The sequence below is a fragment of the Pieris rapae genome, chromosome W (assembly GCF_905147795.1).
Source record: "Pieris rapae chromosome W, ilPieRapa1.1, whole genome shotgun sequence".
In the NCBI taxonomy this organism is placed as follows: Eukaryota; Metazoa; Arthropoda; class Insecta; order Lepidoptera; family Pieridae; genus Pieris; species Pieris rapae.
Genome location: NC_059533.1, coordinates 1,523,211 through 1,550,336, shown reverse-complemented (window position 1 = coordinate 1,550,336; position 27,126 = coordinate 1,523,211). Strand labels below are relative to the sequence as shown.

The 27,126-nt window shown below is 34.9% G+C and overlaps 1 pseudogene; it reads right to left on the bottom strand.

The window, feature by feature from the left end:
* Positions 1 to 591: 591 nt before the first annotated feature.
* LOC123690434 lies at positions 592 to 21,010 on the bottom strand (annotated as a pseudogene).
* Between the last annotated feature and the right edge of the window lie 6,116 nt (positions 21,011 to 27,126).

The window sequence follows — 27,126 nt, the reverse complement described above, 5'->3', positions numbered from 1 at the left end:
TGAGAGACGTGTTTGTTATCTCCTGGTGGCTTGTAAAGTTACATTATATAACTAAAAAACGCAACAATGTGATTTGAATTATTTATTTCTGATAGAATCATGATGAAAAAAAACAATACAATCTAATTAAAGCCTAAGCTTTAGTACCCTTTATTAAATATGGTAAATAAATTTTCATTGTTTATAATGAAGTAGAAAACCTGGCTATTCATTAAGCGGCCGAAAATTCTACTGAGAAAGAGACTTTTCCGATCGAGTCTCAGCATTCCGACTATTATTTTCTAGATTATCGGCAATAATATTTCTATTCTGTATTTTCATGACGCCACTTTGCCTTAGCAATAATTTAATTTATGGGAAATCTTTCTAAAAACTTTAGCGAAGCTACACCTAATCAACTACGCGGCGATGATTCGATACCCGATTCTAGCTTCCGTAGCTAGTCTTTGGGATGGCATGAGCGATCAGTCTTCACACACCCGCAGAGATTGCTGCTGCAGCTACCTCTACAAATGCAGTACGGTAGGGTTTCACTTCGCCGCCTGGCTATCGCATAACCGATGGAGTCTCTGGCCGCACTAAACTTTTTCTTCAGGTAACGACGCTGCAATCAATTTTACAGTGTCTCACAAACAAATTATATAGACTGTCTATGAAAGGTATGACTTTTACTAAATCAAATTATTGCGTATTGAAAAATTAATTCTTAGCCCGGACCCGTTTTAATTAACGAAAATCCGTTGTGTTTCTTCTAAAATGTCGTCGTTACTAAAGGCCTATAGTGAGTTTGAGTTATGAACAGTTTTTTTTTTAAGTCAATTAAAGAGGCAAAATTTAGGAAGTAATTCTTTTTGAAGTTATACTTCTTTTGGCGCGATGGAGAAAAATGATGAAGGTGAATTTTAAGATGCGCGGGCACACCAACACCGAAATTCGACATCGTAAAGTTAGGTCTGGGTGGCATGGAAATCGATAACTATGTTCAAGTTTTCTAGTATTTTTAAATTTAGAACATGTATTTCGTAACAGTACAATTAAACAGTGTGAATAAATAAATATTATTTTGGTGTTTTTAAATCAATTTCATATACGACGGTGATAATATTTACTAATAATTTATTTATTTCAATAAATCTTTACTACTGGTTACTTTTAATAGTTATCACTACTGCATTTTAGTTATTTTTTTTTTCTATACCCCAAAGAAGTATAACTTTTAACGCGTGTACACACACTCTTTTTTTTAATGTATTAATTTGTGCATGTTAATAGACATGTGCACAAAATGCATATTCATAAACAAATTTAGCTTTAATAAATACAGCTTTAAGCTCGAATAACTCTCCCCATTTATTTAACTGATCATAATATCCATACGTAAGAAAATTTATATCACAGAAGCTTCGATTGCTAAAAAGCCATCAATGTTGTGTTAAATAACGAATTAAAGCTAGTAATATCAAAATATAATGATTACTTTGTGTGTTAATCGATTCGTTGCACCGGCAAAACAAAAAAATAATAATAGAAAATTTTTTTTTTTATTTTTCTACATAAAATAATTTAAAATTATCAACATACAAATAAAGTAACATGGTTGGACTTTTTCTGACTGGACAATTTCTCACCTGACACCGCTTGGAGAGTGGTGTGGCACCCCAGTCCGGATCATCATCAAACTCCTCATCTTCCTCGTCCTCATCAGTCGGTTCAACATATTCCTTTTTCTTAACCTTTTCAAGTGCCTTATTCCTTTTCTTCCCTTTGCAAGGTTGTGCTTTGGTCGCACGTAGCTTGTCCAGCTCATCGTTAAGTTTTTTCTATGAGATACAACAAAAATATATATAAGAGGTGTTAGCCTTATGGTTAAAGCTATTTTAACAGTTGCCTAAAAAATTCAACAAATAAAAATATATTTCACAGTGAAGAAAAGTGTCCTATGTCTGATACGACAATGACAGCGTTATCTCAAAGTTCAAAACGTTTTCGACATATATTATATTTAGCAATATGACTCGATTATAATTTTTATTTTTCTATTACACGTGAAGAAACTCAAACGATTAATTTTATTTAAAATTAAGGCTCTCTACACAGACGGGTATTTTTTTAAACCCCGATATACACGTTCATCGTTCATTTCTCAAGCAGAAACAACTCAACGCCAAACGAATACATCACAACACAACACTGAATAGCAATCAAAATCGGACCCTCTCCCAACCTCAAATCTCCCAATACGGCCGGTCACCGCGGGAGAGTACGACCAAAACCCTCCAAAAAAAGCCACACAGACGGTGATGAGACAATACAAAAACACAACCAAATTAAAAATCGCAGCTTACAACGTCAGGACCCTATCTTCACATGAACGCTGGTTGGAGTTAAATGAAGCAACAAAAAATATCAATTATGACGTAATCGGTATCTCAGAGATCAGACGACTTGGTAATAAAATAGAGGAATATGACAACTTAATATTCTGCTACATTGGTAGTACACCAGGTAAATTTGGAGTGGGCTTCATCATTAAGAAGTCTCTTAAAAACAACATCGAAAGCTTCATCGGCCTAACAGAACGAGTGGCAATGCTAAATTTAATACTTCACGAATTTAAGATATCCATTATACAGGTATATGCACCCACCGAATCCGCAAAAGAAGAAGAAATAGAGGAATTTTATAAAACTATCGACAAAGCTATGGAAATAACACATAAGAACATTATACTAATGGGCGACTTTAATGCGAAGGTAGGGGCTCCTAAAGAAGGTGAATACTTAATAGTGCATCAACATGGGGACGGTGAAAGAAACGATAGAGGACAGAGACTTGTCGACTACGCACTTGAACACAATTTAACAATCATCAATACATGCTTCAAGAAAAACCGTAGCCGGAGATGGACGTGGCGATCCCCAAATGGACAACACAAAAATGAGATCGACTATATACTATCCAACCAACCAAAACTATTCAATAACTTTGAAGTCCTGAATTTAAACTATCCGTCAGACCACCGATTAATTAGATCAACATTAAAAATAGCCAAACAAAAACAAAGTAGAGTGAAATTTACAAGCAAAATCAACTTTCAACTGAAGACCAAAGACGAAGTAGTAAGATATAACAATTAACTTAACCTCAATGCTACCCTACCCTTCTTACAACTTGAAACATACATCAATACAAACTTATCACGACAAAATAGTAAATGCTATTAGCCAAAGCTTGCAAAAAGCTCGAGAAAAGGGAAGAGAGCCACACAAACACCACAAAATACTATCAGATCGCACCGCTCTATTACTAAAAAGAAGAAAAGAACTACAAGAAAGAAATAATAAATCGAGATCAATGAGAAATGAGCTTTCCGCCCTCTACAAAGTGACAAATAAATACATAAAAAGAGATTACGCTAAATACAGAGAAAATACTATAGAAAGACATCTACAACACACAGGAAGCACAAAGAAGGCCTTTAAGGAACTTAGAACGAACAAAACCTGGATAGGAGGATTAAGTAAAGACAACAGAACTTTGTGCAAGCGCACTGCCATTATCAATGCGGCGACAGATTTCTATAGAAAGTTATACAGTGATAACATCCAAAATAATAACATCTCAAGCACCAACGAAAATAACGACGAAATAAGTATAAAACCAGTGGACGAAATGGAAGTCCAAGAAGCAATAAATAGCTTAAAACTGGGAAAAAGCCCTGGATCGGACAACATAACAAATGAAGTATTAAGACTAGCACACAAAACATTAGCTGGACCACTAGCGGAACTATTTAACTTAATACTGCAAAAGACTAAAACGCCCATACAATGGTCTGAATCGGACATCATACTCATCTATAAAAAGGGTGATCCGAAAGATATTGGCAACTACAGACCAATAAGCTTACTCCCGAGCCTCTACAAACTCTTCTCAGCCATTATAAATAAAAGAATCAGCAGCACATTGGAATTAAAACAACCAATAGAGCAAGCAGGCTTCAGGAAAGGTTTCTCAACTGTGGACCATATACACACACTTGAACAAATCATCGAAAAGTACCAAGAACAACAAAGACCGCTATACATAGCGTTTATTGACTATCAAAAAGCATTCGATACAGTAACACATGTAAGTATATGGGAAAGCCTAAAACAGCAGGGAGTTGAAGACGTATACATACAAGTCATAAAGAGCGTATACAAAAACAACACGGGCAAAATTAAGCTAGAATCTCTAGGACCAAGTTTTACTATAGAAAGAGGCGTACGGCAAGGCGACCCCTTATCTCCAATAATATTCATAGCAATTCTGGAGACTATCTTCAGGAAGATAGATTGGAGTAAGTCAGGCCTATATATAAAAGACAAATACATAAGTCACTTAAGATTCGCAGATGACCTAGTGCTGTTATCAGAATCCAGCACCCAGTTACAACAAATGATGGAAACTTTACATTCGGCTAGTATCAAGGTGGGTCTGAAAATGAATCTCGCTAAGACTATGGCAATGACAAATCGGCGGAGAAGAATATTAACAATAGATAATGTGCCACTCGAATATACAGATTCATACATCTATCTAGGTAAGCAAATTAGTTTTCATCCGAAAAATAACGAACTAGAAGTGAAAAGAAGAATACAACAAACTTGGAATAAATATTGGAGTTTAAAGGAAATCTTTAAAAGTGGCCTGCCTATTACCATAAAAACAAAAATTATGAATTCTAACCTTCTTCCAAGTTTGACTTATGGTTGCCAGACCTGGAAATTCACTTCAAAAGTAAAAAATCTTATCACCACCTGTCAAAGAGGACTGGAACGCAGCATGCTTAAACTAAAGAAATCAGACAAAATACGACACACAATAATAAGATCAAAAACCAAAGCTACAGACGCACTGAAATACGCACAAAAACTTAAATGGAGATGGGCTGGCCATGTCGCGAGGCTTAAAGACCGAAGATGGACCACAGAAGTGACCTTTTGGAATGGACCTCAAGGTAAAAGAAATCGAGGAAGACCACATACTCGTTGGGATGATGAGATCAAAAAAGTAGCCAGCCCAAACTGGAAACAGACTGCACAGGACAGATACAAATGGGCATCTTTGGAGGAGGCCTTCACCCAATAATGGGGTTCCTACAAATTATATTATTTAAGTATACTAAAATCTAACCAAGCCAGCTAATAATACAATAAAATAATGTAATAGTAAATATTATCTAGTAGTTATATTTGTAGGAAATAAAGAGGCTTTTTTATTTTATACACGTTCATCCATATATTTCGTTCAGCCGAATATGGAATATTCACTTACATGCTGTTGGTCCAACAACTCCAGCTTATCTTGCTGTACCTGCAATGCCGTCTGCAAATTGCGACACGGTTCCGTCTCGTCCCCGCGGCAAATTACCTTGCGCTGAAACTCGAAGAGGATGGATAGCTGGAAGACCAATGTAAATTTTAAATAAACAAAGAATTATTAATAATGTTTAAAACATTAAGCTTGTAACGCAGAATAGACGCCACATAACCGAGTCTGGGTTACTGATTATTTATTTAACAAGATAGCACTAGACATGTATATTATTTCAAGGAAACATTTTTTTAGTTCAATAACTATCAATTATAATAAAAAATAGGGATTGATCGTAGAGGGGTGCCAATTAAAAGTATGTATGTATTTTTGTATGCTTTATCATAAAAAAATATAGAATTTAGTCTTAAAAATAAGAAATAGATGTCCGATTCTCAGGCTTACGAATATGCATAAAAAAGTCATAAGAATGGGTCGAGCCGTTTCGGAGAAGTATGGGAACGAACATTGTGACAAGAGCATTCGATCTAATATATTTTACATCTGTCGGAGCAATGGCACTAGTATCAGTGGCCATTGTAATTATAATTTAATAACAGTAAGTTTCAAATTAGTAGAAAAGTGATTTTTGATTTGCCACTATTAATACATGTACAAATTAACAGACTATTTCCTAGACTGTAGTAATAGCAACTTCAGTCATTAATATTAATACTATGGAATCATTATTATGTGTCTGCTTCGCTAAACATATTAACATAGCCGAAGGTGAGGGTTGACAGTCGGAACAAGATGCAATGACGGTACCGCACGTGTACTGAACGACTATTTTTAATACAGTTGCGAAAAAATTAAGCAATTTAATTAAACTATTTGCTTTTCTTCTCTTCTCTCTACGGAATAAAGTCGTTGCACGTAGATATGTAGCGACTTATATGTTTCCGGTAAATTGTTCTCCGAAGCGTTTTGTACATACTGAGTTCGGGTGGTATTCAATCAAATAAAATATCGTCGAAATTACTCATTTTGTGCAACAAATAACTCAACTCGAAAGAACATTTTTGGAAAATGCCGCCAACCGTCAAATAATATGAGCAAACCTTTTTTTTTTCTTTTCTTCACCCATTCTGGGTAGGCAAAGGGAACTTGGCCCATACAGCCAATTCTTCAGTTGACTATTTTTATTACTATTTTATTTTAACCAAATCTAATTCATTGAATCCAATCATTAAATCTGATATTGAAACAAATTAGTAGCTTCTTTATAAAATAAGCTGTTACCCGCGACTTCGTCTGCGTAGAACTACTACTTCGTGTAAATTTGTTTGGACTGAATAGGCTCTGAAACTATAATGAAACGATTCTAATGAAGCCGGCACATTGAATTATTGAGATTAACATAGGTAGACTTTTCCTGACCCTGATCCCTGACTTAACTTAGTTTAATACGTTTTTGTATACGACATTTTTTGTTTTTCCTTCTTTGGTCAAAACATGTAGGTTTTGTGGACTCGATACTCGTGAGCACGCCACATACAGTTGCCCATGGGAGAAACAGTTTTTTTCTAAATGAACACCAGCTACTTTGAGTGTCTGTCCTTGAGCTTTGTTTATCGTCATAGCGAATGCTGCTTTCAGGGGAAATTGTACTCTTTTGAATTGGAATGGCAAATCGGTAGGGATTATTGGAATACGGGGAATTAACACTTCTTCTCCCTTTGCTGTTCCTGTCATAATTATTGCTCTCACAATATTGCGTCCCAGGTGTGTAATTTGTAGACGTGTGCCATTACACATTCTTGCATTCGCATCAACAGGACCGGGACACCTACTTTTAGCCTCAACTTATGGGAAGGCACCCCCGATAATTCTAAGGAGTTAAGAAATTCTACAGGGAACGATGTCACTTGCTCATATATGCTCCCCATGTATATGTATTGTAAACGCATTTCTCCTTTCTGACTGCCGTTCAGCATTTAACACACGTCGTCTTTGGGATTCTTCTGGCATCTCTGCAGCTATCAATGATGCGTATCGCTCAGCATCTAAAATCTGCCGGGCCTGAGTCTGTTCATAGGTCTCGGCAGCTCTTTGCGTTGCGTGTCGCTCAGCATCTAAAATCTGCCGGGCCTGAGTTTGTTCATAGGTCTCGGCAGCTCTTTGCGTTGCGTGTCGCTCAGCATCTAAAATCTGCCGGGCCTGAGTTTGTTCATAGGTCTCGGCAGCTCTTTGCGTTGCGTGTCGCTCAGCATCTATAATCTGCCGGGCCTGAGAATGTTCATAGGTTTCGGCAGCTCTTTGCGTTGCGTGTCGCTCAGCATCTAAAATCTGCCGGGCCTGAGTTTGTTCATAGGTCTCGGCAGCTCTTTGCGTTGCGTGTCGCTCAGCATCTAAAATCTGCCGGGCCTGAGTTTGTTCATAGGTCTCGGCAGCTCTTTGCGTTGCGTGTCGCTCAGCATCTAAAATCTGCCGGGCCTGAGTTTGTTCATAGGTCTCGGCAGCTCTTTGCGTTGCGTGTCGCTCAGCATCTATAATCTGCCGGGCCTGAGAATGTTCATAGGTTTCGGCAGCTCTTTGCGTTGCGTGTCGCTCAGCATCTAAAATCTGCCGGGCCTGAGTTTGTTCATAGGTCTCGGCAGCTCTTTGCGTTGCGTGTCGCTCAGCATCTAAAATCTGCCGGGCCTGAGTCTGCTCCTCAGATTCGTGGGATCTAGCTACTTGCGCAGTTCGAGCTCTTTTAGAGCTACGCGCTAAATTAGATTTACGCTTGCGAGGCATATTACTTAACCAGTTACCTACCTAAAGTAATAAAAACAGGTAAGTACTTATGCAAAAAAAAATTCTTTAGCTGACAAAAAAATTTAGTTAAAGGTACTGAGTACGAAACTATACTTAAGGTAGGTACTTATACACATGAAATAAAACAAAAACAAAACGAATTGCTAAACTAAAACTAAATGTTAAAAAAAATATACTATCCACATGGAATAAAAACAAAATGAATCGATAAAATTATATGCGAAACTACTGGAACTATTTTATTCACAAAACAACATTACTTACCTATTAATACTCAATAAAAACTATGCTGACCTTCTTAGGTACCGTAACTACTTACTAAATGTGAAAAAACTTAAAAAAACCTGCCTACTAATCTACTACAATTTTATACCTATCCTAAAAAATGAATTAAAGTATTTATTTTACCTATTAACTATAATTCTACCTACTACTAACTTATGCTAAACTAATAATAACAACCAAAACAACTAAGTAAATAACACAAAATGCTTATCCAAGAAACCCTAAACACCAATGAAAACGTAAAGAAAGCGAATACGTTGCAGCTCAAAATTGTAGATATCGCATGCGTCCGCCAACGACGTCTGCCCTCACGTGTCTGCCCGTTCGGGTAAGCATACTTTGTGATCTACACTCCTCCCACCGAGCCATCCGCGTCCCCCGCACGTCTTTGCAGCCGCGCCGCGCAGCGCGCCCGCGCCCGCCAGCCCCGCCACACCACACCATGCATCGTCACACTCACACATTCATAGTGTATAGGCCGATGGGCCTGATGGACATGTCAGGCAGAAAGTATTCTAAAAGCTGGCTAGGAGTATTTGAATTATGCGATACATAACTGCACCCCGCGTTTCCACCCGTATAATTCCGGGATCGGGATCGGGATCTGGATAAAAAGTACCCTATGTCCTTTCCCAAGGTTCCATCTATCTCTATACCAAAATTCATCAAAATCGGTTCAGCGGTTTAGGCGTGAAAAGGTAACAGACAGACAGACAGACAGACAGACAGAGTTACTTTCGCATTTATAATATTAGTAGGGATTTGGATGAATCATAAAAACTTCTGTGATTTCTTTTAGTAAAAACTTCGTGGTTGGTTTTTTCTTCTTAATATTTTTTTATTGATATGAAATAAAAGAAACCTAACCTAACTTATTGAATCCAATTACTTATTATAATAATTTAGAAATCATATATCATAAAAAATTCTATGATTTTTTAAATTAAAACCTTCGTGGTTGGTTTTTTTCTTTTTAATACACATTGTTTTGACAGTTGGCAAAGAAAACGCACGAGTGCGGGAATGGCAAAGAAAAAGCACGAGTGTGTAATAACCCACTTTCCGAACGCTATACCTACCTGCAATATGCCACTTTTTGAGCAACTGTATTAAAAAATACGTTTCTGCTATATATACCTTTTCATCATGTTCAGCCTTGATACCCGCCAACTTCCGCTCGAATTCCGCTTCCCTGTTCTCGTACTCCACTTTGAGGCGGTCGTAAGAGTTCTTGATCTCTTCGTATTTCGCCTGGAAGCCTTTCTCAGTCTGGCTTTGGAGATCTTTCTTCGCCTCTACAAGTAACTCGAAGAGGCACTTGAGAGCCGCTTTGGCCTCGGGCATCGATTGGATCTTGTCCCAGCGGTTTAGAGCTTCGTTTTCTAAAAAAAATTAACAAAATGAAAAAGTAAAAAAATATATATATATCTGTATTAGACCTCGTCCCGATAGTGCGGGCTTTATTAAAAAAAAGTGCGTGCGTACGAAGTACACGTGTCAGAAGTAAAACTTCTTTGAAAATTAATTATAAGTGTCCCCAAAGATGATCTAGTACCAGTATTTGATCACTCCATGTATTTATATATCTGTATTCACTGTTTACACACTGTATACGTCAAAAACATTATAAAAAATCTGCGTTACTGCACAACACAGAATTGCCTTCTAAAGTTCTAATACGCAACTACTAAACGAACACATCAATCAATAGCGTGTATTTTTTTTAACATATATATTATATATATATATATATATATATATATATATATAATATATATATATTAATCGCTCACTCTGTCACTTTTCTTCGACAAAAACGCTGCACATTTTCGTGTGGTTCCGAAAAAATGTTACCCTCATGCGTCTAAACTTTTACTTCAAAAAAGTTGAGAAAAGTATTCAATTGCAGTCGTCCAATTGGTGCGGCCTTTTTTTGGAATGCTAATATTTGCTTTCGTATTATTTTACGTTTGCGTTAATTGTATTAAACAAAAAATAATAATAACAATATTTTTTTGTCTTCACGTAACTCTTGCCACATATATATTTTAAATGAATGTTATTTTTATTTACGCATATACAAGTAACTAATTGAATTAATTCCTAAGATAATTAAAGCAAAGAAAATATTTAAATAAATGTCAGTCAAAACATCTCTCAGACTTAACCAGAAATCAACACGAGAACAGTTCCTTCGAGGATGGTTGAGACACATATTCCTACCTTGATCAGCAGTAATAATTTTTTGTTGCAGATCAGAAATCTGCGCGTTGCGTAAGGCCAAATCATCTTCCAGTTCCTGAAGCTTCTTGCTATTGGCTTCAGAGTCTGTACAGTTGCGGACGATCTCGATTTGCCGAGTTATCAACGCTCTGGAGACAAAGAAATGTTTTTTTTTTAAACTAAATATCTTTACATAACTCTACTGCACGTGTGTATATCACTGATACCTCCTAAACTGCAAGCCCGATTTGAATGAATGATTTTTTTTCGTTTGCGTTCGGGTGGATTCACAAGTGCCAGGTGGCACTGCGCATTTTGTGCACCAGGTACACAGCGGATTTTCAAGTATTTGAGGATTTCTTGGATAGGTTAACTGGTAGAGAGGTCTTGGCGTGTAACCAAACGATCTGGGTTCGATTCCCAGAATTTATAAAATATGACTAGTGTTGCCCAAATGCAAGACCAAGACGAGACTTAAACCAGTCTTGGTATTGGTCTTGCGTCAATATACCTGGTCTTGATCTTGGTATTGGTATTGCGCTCTCAGTCTTGGTCTTGGTCTTGATCTTGCAGCAAGAGTCTCGCAAGTCTCGCAAGACTTGTAAATACCTATTAGCCTATTGCTATTTATTCGTCACTCATGTCAAATTGTAAACATTCACTCCGAAAGCAATAAGAATTTAGAGTATCTAGCTAGGTAAATGGGCGAGAATAATAAATAAGATAGACTCGAAGCAAAACTGAATTGGAAATGACTGAAATTGAAATAAAAACACATATTTATTTACCGACAAAGAAAAATGCGGCATTCTTTGATAGATAGAATAAATCTTTAAAAGATTAAAAAACAAGTATCAGAATCAAAATCAGATAGGTTTTGTGCCTACGCAAAAATAAAGTGTAGATAATTATGCAAATAATATTGTTTATTATGTTCCTTTTTTATTGGAACTATACGTTGCCTGCTGTTTTTATGGAGGTTACTAGCTACTAGAGTAGATACGATAGAAGTTGATAAACCGACACTGCAAATCTGGATTTTTGGAAATGTGTGATTTTAAAACCAAATGCGTAAAGCAATATGACGTCGCTCATATTTGGAGTTTTTCCACGTTTCAAGTTTGTTTAAATCACCCACTTTCAAATTTGCAGCACAATGTCCTTCAAAAAGGTATAATAGGTATTACTTAATAATAATATAAACTAGGTATATTATTAGAAGTAAATTTTTTATAATATCCCTACGACTACAATCTTCCTTGCGAGGACAACATAATCTACGTCCGTTCTGAGCACCCGAAAACCTATTTTATTCTTTGGAACCATAGGCAGTGGCGGCGATCTTTGACATGAAAGCGACGGCGGCAACACAAAGTCTTGGACTAAATTTTTACCTATTTTGGTACGGTTGTCAATGTTGGCATTAGCACAGAAAAATAAAATTAAGTAAACACAACGTTTATCACTTTTTTATGATACTCAACTAGGTATCCACGATAGAATTTTTTTTCTACTAATTCCCTAAGTCTTAATATATTTTTCATAATTTTTTGTTTTTCAGTAATTTATTGTGCGTAATTGAATAGTAAACTCTAAATCTTACTTGAGAGCTTTTTTAAAATAAACTTTAACGTTTTAAAGTTAATAAAACGAAAGCACTGACATGGCATAATATACAATTTTCAATCTTGCTGCTCACACTTTAGTACCTAGGTATATCACTCACTATCTATCATTTACCGATATTAACAATGATTATTTCGAAATCAAAATATTCGCAATTCAATAGATGCAATACATACTTTATATTTATTAATTATCATCTCGCCCGACAGCCAGTGTGAGAATGAATTTGTACAAGAAACTCAGAGCATTCAATTTATACCTACTTACGGTCATTTAATTTTATCCTCCTGTACCAACCCTACCAAAATAGGTAACAATTTTGTGTGCCTCTGTACGTACTCTTTGTCGGCAAAAAAAAATTTGATAACGCCCAAATCTCAGTTTGTCCTAACTGCAAGACGCAAGAGTATTGCAGGCTTAAGTATTGTCTTGCTCAAGTCTTGCAGGCTTCAGTCTTGGTATTGGTCTTGCTACGATAAGGCGGTCTTGGTATTGGTATTGGTCTTGCAAAAATGCAAGAACAAGACCAAGACTGCAAGACCAAGACCGATTTTGGGCAACACTAAATATGACAAAAAAAAATTCCTGGCACCCATAAAAAGAAGCTCACCATAAGTTCATCAAGCGACTTCTCCGCCTCCACAATACTTAAATGCATCTCCAGTTCTTGTTCAATATCTTCTCTTCTTGTTTTATTATCATTATTACATTTCGGTACGGCGCCCCTACTGACATTTACATTTTCCTTTGCATTTTGTTTGACCGCCAACTTTTGGCGGTCTAGGGCTTCCTGAAAATTTTAGAATAAGACATTACTGCAAAGTGAAGTACAAAACACAGTTTAGGCTCTGCTATAGACAAAAACATCAATTTTCCGAGTCTCTGAACAGAGCGAGTAAACATTGGCATTATTTATACACCTTTGCAGGCATCAACAAGTCAACAATGAGAGAATATCTTTCAGTCCTCTAGTAAAACGGCGCCGTTTAGTCAAACGGCCGTTTAATTGAACGGCTAATTAAACTAGTTGGCTGCGACATATAGATCTGGCTCAGTTCGGAAAATCACTACCACCAAAAATGTCCTCTCCCAAGTACATTCTCGTAAATATATATAATCTTATAAATAAAATTAATATTTTACTTATAAATATTTATTTAAATTATAAATAAACAATCCAATAGCGGATGCAATTCCAAGCGCGTTTCTTCTTTTTATGTTCTCGGTTACATTGGAACGACAAAATACACGCGGAAATATTTCTCCGCTGATTTAGATTTTTAATTTGTAAAATCGCACCTGATGATATAGGAATAAATGTATACCTTGAGTCTCTTATTAACAGCCACAACTTCCTCCATCTTCCTTTTCAGCACATTCTGCTGCTTCGCATGTAGGGACTCCATCTTGGCCATCGCAGATACAAGTTTGCGATCTTCCGCCTTCAGGCGCAACATCGCCCGTTCGTTGTCTGCCTTCCATTTGCGGAACTTCTCGCATTCTTCACGCATTTTACGAATTAATTCCACCTGTTTAATCATTTTAAAATATATAGGATTTTTAGAGAATTTATATAAACCAAACACTCCAGCAAAACTAATCAAAGCTCTCAACAATATAAGGGAATAAACGTTTTAGTTTTATGTAGGAATCCTCGAAAACATTAGGAATTACTGTTGACGTAAACAGTAAATAAAAAAAATAAAAAAAGCACTTCCCCGTAAATGTTATGTAATACTTGAAGTTTAAACCGCCCCTTTAATGTTTTAAATCTCATTTTTTATTGTTTATTAAGTTTTCTGTCCTAAATGAGTATGTAGTGCGTACCGCACGCGACAACGTATTTGCGTGCACGCACATCTGTGCGCGAAACGAGCAACAACAGATTATATGTCTGCATACGAGTGTCGGTAAAAATATATCGATGTTAAGTGTCCATTAAGTTTAATAATAATAAATTAGAAACGGCCAGTTTATTTATAAATACTAATATTATATGAAATTAATAAATTTATGTATATATGCTTAACATTGATTACTGTTCTTTATAAAGAACAATCCATTAAAAAATTACCTTAGCAGCATCCATGGCTTGTAGCTCATCATTTAACGACTTGATATGGGATTCGTTCTTCTGCGTCGTCTCGATGACGTTGGCTTGATGCTGGCATTTCTTCCTCAGCTCCGTGATCTCTGATTCTAACTTCGACACTTGCTTGCGGTTCTCATCATGGGACAGATCCTTGGTCTGGAAAATATTATTTTAATTTTCAATCAGATTAAATAATGTTTCAAATTATAAGGGGCCTTCAATTGATAGATATTTTTAACATTTTCTAAAGGTAGCTACAGTTGATTATATAGACGAATATGTACATCTATGCCAAATCATATCAATGAAAGATCTAGCAACAAAACAAATGGAAACACGCATAGAAAATGCATGGAAAAGATTCTGGAATTTGAAGGAAATATTTAAAATTAATGAAATAAGTCTAGGCTGTTAATTATTATAATAAAAATACACGAGATTAAATAATTCCAGATACATCAGAAGATAAACACAGAAATACAGATAATCTAAATTAGTTTATAAAATACAAACTCACTTGAGTATTCTTCAACTGTTGCAATAACTCATCCTTTTCCTTCTCCAATTTAGCGATTTTGTCCTCATTGATAGATATTATGATAGTTATTGATTATCTAGTTGATAAAAGGGCCTGGGACTAATGCTGGGCAGGCTACCTCTAATTAATTTGATATATTTGTTTTAAATATTGTTTGATGATTTGCTTTTTTAAAAGAGTACCGAGAGTTTTTTACGCCGGCTTTTTCTCTCGGCCAACACCCTCTGTCTTCTTTGCCGATGAGTAGGGATGCCAACAAGTTCGAATTGATTGACGTGGAATAAGTGATACCTAGATGATCTTATGTTCCAAAATAAACGTATTTTATTTTATTTTATTGTCATGACTTTTAATATATCCTGGTTTTTTCTAAGAATGCTTTGTACCAGAGCTGCTTTAAAAGCCATTTCCCGATTGAATTCTTGCAATTCTTGGTTCAATGCCACCTATGTACAGAACTTTTGTTAACATTAAATAATAGGCCAGAATTCATGCTATATTATTTTAGATTCAGGACGAAAATACTTCAATATTTTTATTATTCTTTTACATAATACTATAGCTATAACTGGATAAGTAAGAAGTAGGTTTAGTTTAAAACATATATATTCTTATCAAAGAAAGAATTGTGTATTAAAAATAAAACTAAATAAAGTTACGAAGTATTTGGCAAAGACAATTTTTTTCACAAATTCAGTTGAAATGAAAAGGGTCTGTGTATCTTTTTTCAAAATGAAATTACAACACGAGTGGAGCACGATACAGCTGACTACAACGGTAACACAAGTTCGGCTCTGTACGTGAGAGCAAACAACGTATATGGCGAGAGACTGTTGAGGTATTTGCTACAGCGCTATAAGTATTCTAACCATATTATATAATATATTTTATAATTTACTTACAATTAAAAATCTAGTTTTAGATGATTTATCGCGCTCCTAAACAAGACTGCTACGGTTACATTAATACAAACCACAGCGGTTTTCTAATTTAACATATTGTAATAAATTATTTTCTAAAATAAATAAATAAAAAATTAGGTTTAAATTTGATTCTATGAGACAATTTGAAATATTAAATCAGGCATTAAAACTCTATATATAATTATTATTACTTTTGAATATACCACCAAAGTCAAAAATAATCTACCAATAAATCATACCTGTCCCATAGCCCGCTTCTCCCCCTCAATCGCGGCCTGATCTTCAGTCATCACTTCTTCAACACCATTATCACCATTATGACCATTATCACCATTTTCCTTTAGCATATACGAAACTTTAATATCATGATCGATCATTTCTTCATTGATCTGTTTGTTCAAAGTCTGCATATCTTCCAATCGTGTCTTAATCTCCTTCAAGTGGTCCATTAAACTTGTTTTCTGTGAGTCGTCTTCTTCTTTATCCATTGTCACATTTTCTATAATCTGATTGCAATGTTCTGTTAGTTCGTTTAGCTTCCCCTCAATTTTGTTATTTGCAGCTTCAGCCAAAAGGACTTTTTCACATAGATTCGTGTTTTCAATGAGGATGTTCCCCAAATGTTCTGTGATATGTTTATTCTTTTTTAATACCACTTGGTATTTGGCTCTTTCTCTATCTAACTCTTCTTGCAATTGTTCTTTGCTTTTATCACTCGGTGATGGAAGTTTATCAAGGAGTTGCAGTTTGAGGTCATTCACTAAATTGGTAAGGCTGAAAAATTTAAAAAACTTCAGCACACAAATTTAACAGATTTTTTTGTAATTAATATTTTCGAAAGAAAAAAATAACAATAATTCGCATTGGAACCTTCATTAACACATTTCTAAATGACCACAGACTATATTAGTCTTTTATTAACATAACTTTTACACATTTAAAGAAAACACTTTTTTAACGGATTTCAGCTTATATAAACTTATTTTTATTTTATTTTATTTATTTATTAACACTTCGTTGCATTACATAAAAGGCCGAAAAAATAAACATAATGTAATGAAACGCAACTGGCGGCCTTATCGCTTTCGATCGATTTCTTCCAGACAACCCCTGTGAGTAAAGGAAAAAAAAACATGGATTAAATTTAATTACAACTTATAATAATTTTATTATTTTACATACTTTTAAATGATTCCCGACGTTTCTCGTGCTTTACAGTGTGACCACCGGATTGAATACATAGCTTCAATCCGTTAAAAAAGTGTTTTCTTTAGAGTTTAAACTTACCGAACATTCTCAGCGGCCTTAGCGTCTTGGTTAATAACGGGCTTGTTGCGTATACGCCTTGCGCGGTCCGCGTATCTCAGCGTAGACAACGTCTCATCAAAATTAAAGTCCGCCGGACTCACACACGCTACCATTAAGGTTAGGGAATTACCGCCGAGACTGTCTGTAATCATTTGTTACTTTTAATATGTACTTTTCCATTTTATTTCCAGGTTTAAGACCAAATATGTGCTTATTATAAGTTCAAAGGAGCGTTCAAGTATTATGTAACGAATTTTGGTGGGGGAGCCCTCTTGTAAAACGTTACAATGCCGGACTGGGATTGAACTACGCGTTATTGTTTATCACTAGATAGTATAAAGCAAAGTCGCTTTTTCTGTCCCTCTGTCCGTTGTTGTATGCTTAAAACTTTGAAACTACGCAACGGATTTTGATGCGGTTGTTTTTAATAGATAGGTAGAGTGATTCAAGAGGAAGGTTTATATGTATAATAACATCCATTAAATACTGTTATTTTTGAGGTTTCTAATGTGATGTCGTAAATAATTACATTTTTTCCGCTTACATTGCAAACGCAGGCTGAACCCTACGAGTTTTATCAAAATAATTTAATAAGTATTGTACACATTGAAAAGGTCTACAGAAAAGTCATTGATGGTATATGTCCATCTCTTATGGATAACCTACAATAACTTTTTTTTTGTCATTTACTTTTTACGACAAATAATGCCTAATTTTCGACGCGATTTTAACCAATAAAGCATTAATCCTTAACCAATAAATACCTTGAATACATTGTTCATTGAATAAATATCTATACAGCCCACTACAGCTCATTTAGCAGCGATCGAACGGGTATATTATCGGAGCTTTCCAGCGACGGAAATAACAAACATAATAAAAACCTGCTTTTCATCAGCATTGCACCCGTGCGAAGCTGTGGCGGGTCACTAGTATTTACCCATATATAAAGAAGAACACGTAATATTATTTTCGAATTTCTGGTATTTTACACCACATAATGGTAACTTTTAGGTATAAAGAGTCACTGGGTGGTCACAAACGTTACGGCGCCTTACATGGGGGGGGAGGTCAAAAAATTAAACTTTGGTTTGGAATACTCTTGATTTACAGAAGTCTTGATACTGACTGAACACAAAAATCATATATGTTACATTGATTTAAAAAAAAATATATCACAGAAAACAGTACATCAGAATATTAGAAAAAAAATTGTATGTATGGATTCTTAAATACTACTGCACCAATTTCAAAAAATTCACGATTGGAATTCCATAATACATTTCATAGGGAATATTCCTATTTTTAAAAATAATAACATTTTTTTTTTTTCAATACCAAATTACTCACCCTGCAGTAGCCTCGTAAGTTTGCTATCTCTGTAGCTAATAAAACTCCTATTGGTGCCATTTCCCAACGCAGAGATCACATTACCAAGAGCCAATAAGCCCTGGTTAATTTTAACTCCTTCCTTAAGTCGCTCTCCACTAGCCTTCGTCTTCTTTATGCGCTCGGAACCAGCCAAGTCGACAAGGTGGAACTTAGACGATGTCACAAGGTTTCTATAATATAGACACGGAAGTTGATAAAGCAAATCTTTTAATGATCAAAAATACATTTAAAACTAAAATTATTACATATGTAGATGTTTGTTTTACATGAATAGAGAAGTTAGAATATTTACTTTAAAATGGCACAGTTATAACTTGATTTTATTGCGGACATTTATATATTGTAGCCCCTTTAAATAATACATTTCTTATAAGACAAGAATTGGCAAGTGAACTTTCTATAGAGAAATCTACAAATCTAAGTAAATTTACAGTTTAAATTTTGTTTGGAAAAATTTAAATTTAACAAAACCCTTTTTTTCAACAGTCAAATGCAAACTTTCTATGTTATTGAAAATTCTTTTCCATTGAAAATTAATAGAGATATCAAAAACCAGTGGGACTACAGCCTTTTATTGACCTCAATATGTTTCTAGAAATTTTTACTATTAGATGTTAACTGTTCAACATTACTTACTTATCAGTTCGACTCTCCTTTAAGATGGTAATAGTGAATACAGCATGACTCCGACTGGAAGCCTGGTTCATTGCAGTGGCACCTGTCATACGGCCTGATGCACCTCTCTCTAGTACCAACATTGTTTCAGCCATTGAAGAGACTGGCACTTCTGTTATACCTATAAATATATTTTTACACATATACAAGTTAGTCTAGCAATGGAATCAATGTTTAAGACACATAAATCTATCTTTATTTGTGATGTTACTATCCAATGATGTCTCAGTGTCAGTCAGACAATTTAAAAAAATCTAAGACATGTGTTGGGTATTGGGTAAGGGTATGGTTGTCCAAGGGTAAGGTTGTTGAGCAATGTTGGCCGAGTGGCTCCCTAAACCTCTGTCCATAAACAGCGTGAGGCGGCGGCACAAATAGCTAAAGATGACCATCTTTCTTACTCAACTCAACTCAAAATATCTTTATTCATATAGGTAAACATGTACACTTATGAATGTCAAAAAAAACAAATTAAATTTACATTTACAAGCAGTTCGCAAGTCAAGGGCGTAGAGCGGGTAAGAAGAACTGGCAAGAAACTTTCCACCACTCTTTTCAATCGCCAAGTTTTAATACAAATTGTTTGAACTGGAGCAAATCAATCCCAAGGATCATTTAAGTATTCGTCACATTTATAAAAGGCTTTATTAATTAATTTACTTTTAACAAGGGCTTTGAATTTATTTACTGATAGTTTTCTAATTTCGCTTGGTAGTTTGTTGTAAAAACGAATACAATTTCCATGTAAGGAGTGGTTTATCTTCTGGAGCCTGGTTGGTCGCACACTCAAATTAGTTTTATTACGTGTATTATACTGGTGAAAGTCACCATTTGTTTTAAAGTTGTTCAAGTTTTTTTGTACATACAACAAGGCTTCAAGAATATATTGACCGGATAATGTCATATTTAGTTCCTTAAATCTCTTCCGAACCAACTCCCTCGTGGAAACACAACAAATACCCCGAACAGCCTGCTTCTGCAACACATATTCTGCATATTCGTTCATAAGGTTCTTTTATTTATTGCTTATTTTTGTATAAATAATTTTTAGAAAAAATTACACTATACAGAATTAGTGAATTTAATTAGATTATACTATTAAAAACAAATAGCAACATTTTTAATAATGACATACCTGGCAAGATCACACCCTTAAAATCTTCTCGAATCTCAATAATACTATGACCTCGCTTTTTCCCAGATAGTAAATCAAAGCATTGCTCTTGATATAATTCCATAAATTATACAGATACTTTAAATATAAATTGGTCTTCATTTTTTTCTATAAAATCAAATATATCAGCGACAGCCTGAGGAATTACACCTGAAAAAAATTATTTAATGTTATAAAAAAAGAAAATATTAATGTATAATTATTAGTACAAATATATATGGACTTTTTAGTATTATATTTAAGTGTTAAAAAATTTGCCTAATTTTGTTGAGTCCCGAAATGATCCAGAATAATTTGTGCCAATAGTAAAAGTTTTACCTGATCCTGTTTGCCCATAAGCAAGTATTGTAACATTGTAACCTGAAATGATTCTGTTTATATCAGCTAAACATACACACACCGAATAGAGAGCATAATACAATAATCGGGCAGTTAGTCTATAAAAGAATCCCACATAATTGGTAATCTAGTATTTTTAGTGTCTTTAATTACTATGCACCTTACTTTAACAAACCAATAACAATACAATCTTAAGATAAGACTAATATAATAAATAGGATTTAGAGAATGACTAATAATTATTAAGAATTGATGATAACAAAAAATAACTAATAATCAAATAATATGTGTGAGTGTAACATAGGAAAAATACACATGTGTGTATGTTGCATGCATAAAATTAAAATGTAATTCATATTAATAGTATAAAATAAGGTTTAAAACATACATACCTTGAAACAACTTCTTAATCAAGGCCTTAACTGATGTATCATAGAATTCTTGTGGTGTTATATGTTGTGGAAACACAAAATTATATGTAAATGCTAAGTCTTTAATTATAACTTGTGGGGTTCCATTTATCATTTCAATGCATTCAACGCAGCCTCTTTCAATTTCTTGTGCCAGTAGAGGCCTTATTCTTAAAGCAACTTGTACAGCGTCTATTGAACATTTGTTGGAATGCTCGTCCACCATTTTGAGTATTAATTATATACCCAATAAATAAATTATGATCAGTATTATGGTAAAATTATTTCTGAAATTATTGTCTAACATTAAGCAACCATTGTTAAGTATTCTTCCAGATTTTTTTTTTTAATTCAGGATTAAAAAGCTTTATTTCATAAGCATTCATATTGGAATCGGAAAGAGTCACATACCATAAGAAACATTCTGTTCCTTTTAAAACATACAGTAAAATAATTAATTTATGTTACTTTAAGATGTAAAGAATAACTTGCATGTTGCTTAACTTGCATGATCGGAATTCTTCATTGACAGAAATTTGTATCTATTAATTAAATGTATATAGAGACGCTTTGCCCAAAGTAGAAAGTTAAGTATGTTTTATTTAATATACGAACATAGAAATAAAGTAAGTTAAAACATTATAAAGACAGCGCATAAATCTGCCTTCTTGAAATTGTATTGGATGTGATTTAGTGGAAAACAATCTAACAAGGGGAAGAAAGAAATTTCTTTCGACAGTTTAGAACCACACAAGTAAGAATTATATCCTTACCTCTATTGATTTCCAAAGTTCAAATGTCTAGAACACTTTTTTATTTCTAAATTAGAAGGCGGCTATTAAAATTACTAAAAAATCATCAATGGGCAACAGCCAGCCAAATATTTAAGAAATTTTATAAATTTGAAATAAACGGCTGGCTTAATGAATAATGATTCGTAACCTAGACCTTTAAGTCAACTTTTTTAGTGTCATAAAATTAAACTTCACTATACCACGAATTTTAATTCAATTCCTGATTTGACATAAGCTACTGTCATTTTGTAAAATAATGATACCACAAAAGTGTAGTGATGTAGTAGTACGCTGTAGACGAAATGGCAGCACAACTAGACTTGGGTGATAAATAACGTCACAGTGATCAGGTGCCTGCAAAAGTCACTGTGACTTTTTAGAAAATAACAACGTTCCAAAATAACGTTGTTACTTCGCGGCTTCCAAGTCGTTCCGAGCGCGACCGCACCGCGCGTTATTTGTCACGGTTGGCGCCAAGCGGCCGCGCTCCCTCCCACCCGGTCCGCGGCGGCGACCAATCATCGGTAGGTAGATTGCGCGCGACGACGACAGAGCAACAAGTATAGTAGACACGGAAACTATAAAAAAATGTCTTATTTGATTATTATTTTTTTCGATACTTATAGGATAATGTAACAAATATTTAGTAATTACGGAACTTGGAATTATAACATGGTGACTTTTATCCTTGAAATAAAATAATAGTATTATGATAGTAATTTTATTTATACACTCTCGAATTGAATATCTATTTTTTTATTAAGTCATGTATTAGAAATGATTTTCTCTAAATTTAATATCTTCATCAAAACATTTTTATTTATATAGATTGCGTGTAAGAAAATCTAAGTTCAACGCATAGCGCATGTAAATAACAACACTTGTAAATAACTTATGTATATAAAAATGAACAAAAAAAGGTGTAAACTTGCACAAATGTATAAAAATTCAAATCAATGTAAATAGTTGATCCAAAATAATAAACACGCCGCACAGTTAAATTATAAAAATGCGACAGTCCTAAGCCTGTAAAAAGTGTGAAAGATATTTTGTGATCAACTGTTCAGTCAGTCACTCTCGCCCGCGCTCAACTATAATCGACTATCGTTATGATTCCAAGTTCCAACCGTTCCACCTAGTTATCTAAGTTCCAAGCCCAATGTCGTTCCATGTAACCGACAAGTAACGACGTGACAAAGTCACGGTGATTTTACACAGTGTTTTTTTTGGAACTGGAACGACAGTCACGGTGATCGCAAAATAACGACTTAGCCCATGTCTAAGCACAACATCGGATCACGGTTTTAAGACTGCCCCCTTACCATTGCGATCTGAACCATTTCGAATTGATATGGGCGCAGGTAATGGGGCATGTACCTCAAAATAATATCTAAAATAATGTCTTATTAATGTTGAAAATGTATTAGAGGAGATATTGTGTAAATTAGTAAAGTGTAATATAGGGCTTATTGTGTGCGGGGACTTCAATGTCAATTTACTTTATCATTCTAATGCAATTATACGCATACTTAGTCTTTTTCGTTCTTACAATTTTTTTTTTTTCCTTTGGCTCTAACACTGTTTGTGCATTAGCCAGCGTCAAGTATGGGATTTTTATAATTCGTTGTTTTAATTATTTACAGTTTATGCTTAATGAAAAAACTAAGGAAACCAATCGCGACATAACATAAATAATTGAAAGCGCATAAATTTACAAAAAATCAGAATAATTAATAATGGAAAAAGATCAAAATTATAGTTTAATGTCATTATTTACAATAAACATACTTATAATACTATATACAAGGGGATTTAAATCTCGAAGAAGTAAATAAATATTGGTAGGAAGGGGAACGGACAGAGAAACTAAAGAAGTATATAAGGAAGAATGGTCATACTTAGGACAAGAAAAGAAAACATGATTCAAGTCAGAATAGCTCTCGCCACACTCACAGGCGGTACTAGTTACGATACCGAGTTTGTGCAAATGAACTGGAAGGCTGTTATGTCCGAGACGCATACGGATTATAGTAGAAGTGGCAGTTTTACCAAGCGACAATTTGGCAAACCACGGCTTCCTGGGAACGGAAGACTGTATAGCATACAAGAAACGACCCTTAATCCGGCCGTTCTTTTCCCAACACATATTCCACGATTTGTGGAGATATATGCCGGGCAAAGCAGCAAGATCATGGCCAAAATTCTTGTACGGGTATACGTCACCGGTCACAGTAGCACTGTTAGCCAAACTGTCAGCTTTCACATTTCCAGAGATACCACAGTGACTAGGTATCCAACAAAATGATACTAAATAGTTGTGTAATTGGCATTGCAACAGCTTTCTCCTACATTCAAATATAACATGAAAGAATGGGTTTAGTTTAAGTGAAAATTTTGCTAAACTCTGTAATGCACTTAAGGAATCGGTAAATACAACGGTTTTTTTGAGTTTGAAACACAGCACATATTCAAGAGCTTTTAGTAGTCCAAAACATTCACCGGTAAAGACCGATGATTCTGGAGGTAATTTAATTTTCTGAACTATGTTGTACTGTTTGTGGTACACTCCAACACCAACACACCCATTGGAGTGTTTAGAAGCATCTGTATACATTTGATGCCAGTTAGGCCATTTCATATTGACATTGGAATTAAAGTTTGCATTAGCATTAAAATCAGATTTTTCAATGCCAATAGAAAAGCATATCTCAGGAGAAAGAAGTAGAGAATCATAAGAAGAGCTAAATAGGGGAAGGATATAAAAGGAATGAGTTGGGGCTTGTAATTGTTTAAATTTCAGAAAGCTTTTTAGACAAGGTAAAGGTTTATGTGAAGAGGGTAATTTTTGAGAAAGAGATTCCAGTTTGGAAATGAGGGGATGATTATGGAACTGGGCAGTTCTAAAAATGAATCTATCTGACAGATATTGACGCCTTAAGTTTAATGGAGGGTCACAACATTCTATTTGCAGAGCATTAACCGGGCTCGATTTCATAGCACCAGAAACAATCCTCAAAGCCCTAGACTGTATGAGATCTAGTTTTCTAAAGCCTGCTACATTACCTGGATCTAAGAAAAAGGTCCCAAAATCAAGAACGCTTCTAATGACAGCATTATACACCAACCTCAATGTGGCCGGGTGAGCACCCCACCTGAGACATCTCAGCATATTCAAGTGTCGCTCACATTTACCAACCACAAATTCGCAGTGTGGTTGACCTGTTAGTTTAGAATCAAGTATAGCTCCTAAGAACTTTACTTGATTATTGACGGGTAATATATTATCGCAATCATATCTTATAGTTGGTGAGGGAGGATTTCTGGATTTAGTGAAAAGTACGACGGTACTTTTTGAGGGAGACAGATCTAGGCCATTTGCATCCATCCAAGATTTTAGGAAAGATAAAGAGGACAAGACACGTTGTTCAGCATTACTTACAGACTTATCAGAGGCATAAATAACCAAGTCATCGGCATATTGTAATAAACTAACTGAATCTCCGATAGAGTTTTCTAGGTCATGTGTATAAATATTGTACAATAAAGGACTCAGCACAGACCCTTGTGGCAAGCCCTTCCATACCAGCCTACTAGGCATGTAAGGGCCGCCAACATCTAAAATAATTTTCCTCTCTGATAGAAGATTTACAATGAAATTATTTAAAAAATAAGGAACCTTTAATTTATCTAATTTACTTTTTAGAATATGTAACAAAACATTATCATAAGCCGAATTAATATCCAAGAAAGCTGCGACTACTGACTTTTTATTTGAGAAAGCATTACGAATGTCCGTGACTAATATGCCTAAATTGTCACACACACTTTTACCTTTTCGAAATCCAAACTGAGTTGGTGACAGATATTTATTATTTTCTATATACCATTCAAGCCGATTTTTAATTAAATGTTCAACAACTTTTGTTATCACCGATGACAAGACTATAGGACGGTATGATTTAATATCAGATCGAATCTTAGACGGTTTTAAAAATGGCAACACTATTTGACTTCGCCAAGATGGCGGTATGTCATTTGTCAATAGAACTTTATTTATTAAATTTAAAAAGTAATTTAATCCATTTTCGCCAAGGTGAGACAAAAAGGAATATGGGATCCCATCTTCCCCAGGAGCACTGTCTTTAACGTAATTTAATACACCTTTTAATTCTAATAGCGTAAAAGGTAGATTTAATGAGGAAGGGACAACATCAGAGTTATTTTGTGTGGAAGAGTGGATGAGATCTGGAGCAGAAGGAGGAGCCAAGCGATCAAGGAATTGATCAGCTAATTCTATAGGAAGCAACGACGGGTTAGAAGGATTGATAGCTGACCTGAATCTTTTGATATTTCGCCAAATGATAGAAGAGTTTATTCCAGGTGATAAAGAGCTACAATATTTCCTCCAACCCTCAGATTTCTTTTTTTTAAATAGTTTTTTAACCTCTTTCATTACATTCATTAAGACCTCGTATTTTTCCATAGACATATCATTGCGATAATTAAGCTCAGCTGCCTTACGTTTTTTAATAGCTGTGGTACATTCTTCATCCCACCATGGTGGAGATGACAACTTATTACTACTCGGCTTTTTCCTAGGAAAAACACTATCAGCCGATTCTTACAAAACATCTTGTAAATAATTACTATTTGTGACATTATCTTCTGAGCAATTATTCAGTTTCTCTTCTACTAATAAACTGTATTGACTCCATTTCGAGTCTATGATTTTGTGTTTAAGGCGAGACTTTTTCGTGGGACGGTATAGATAAATTAGGTTGAGAAAGTAATTTAATTAATGTAGTAATTAACTCTATTATTGTCTGTTGTGAATTTGCATTAGGCGATGATGGTAATGCACATCCATTAGAAGGCTCTGGCATATTGTAGTCTCTTACAAGAGACTCATGTGCTACATGATCGAAACCTTTACTGTGTTGAGGAGGCGTTCTGGGTTTAGTGAAGACTGTTTTTTTATAAGATATTGTACGTGGAGGTGGTGAACCAGGCAATACTGTATTTCCACCAGGAAGAGATTTACTTGGGAGAGAGGATACAACATCAGCAAATGATTTCGAAATTGGAGGATGTAATTTTGACGCTTCAATATAAGATAAGCTATTCTCTGCCATTGTTACTTTTATATCTGTTTGTCTCACATATTCTGGGCATTTTTTGCTTGAAGCAAAGTGCAGCCCAGAGCATAAGCAGCAAGAACCATGGTCTTCC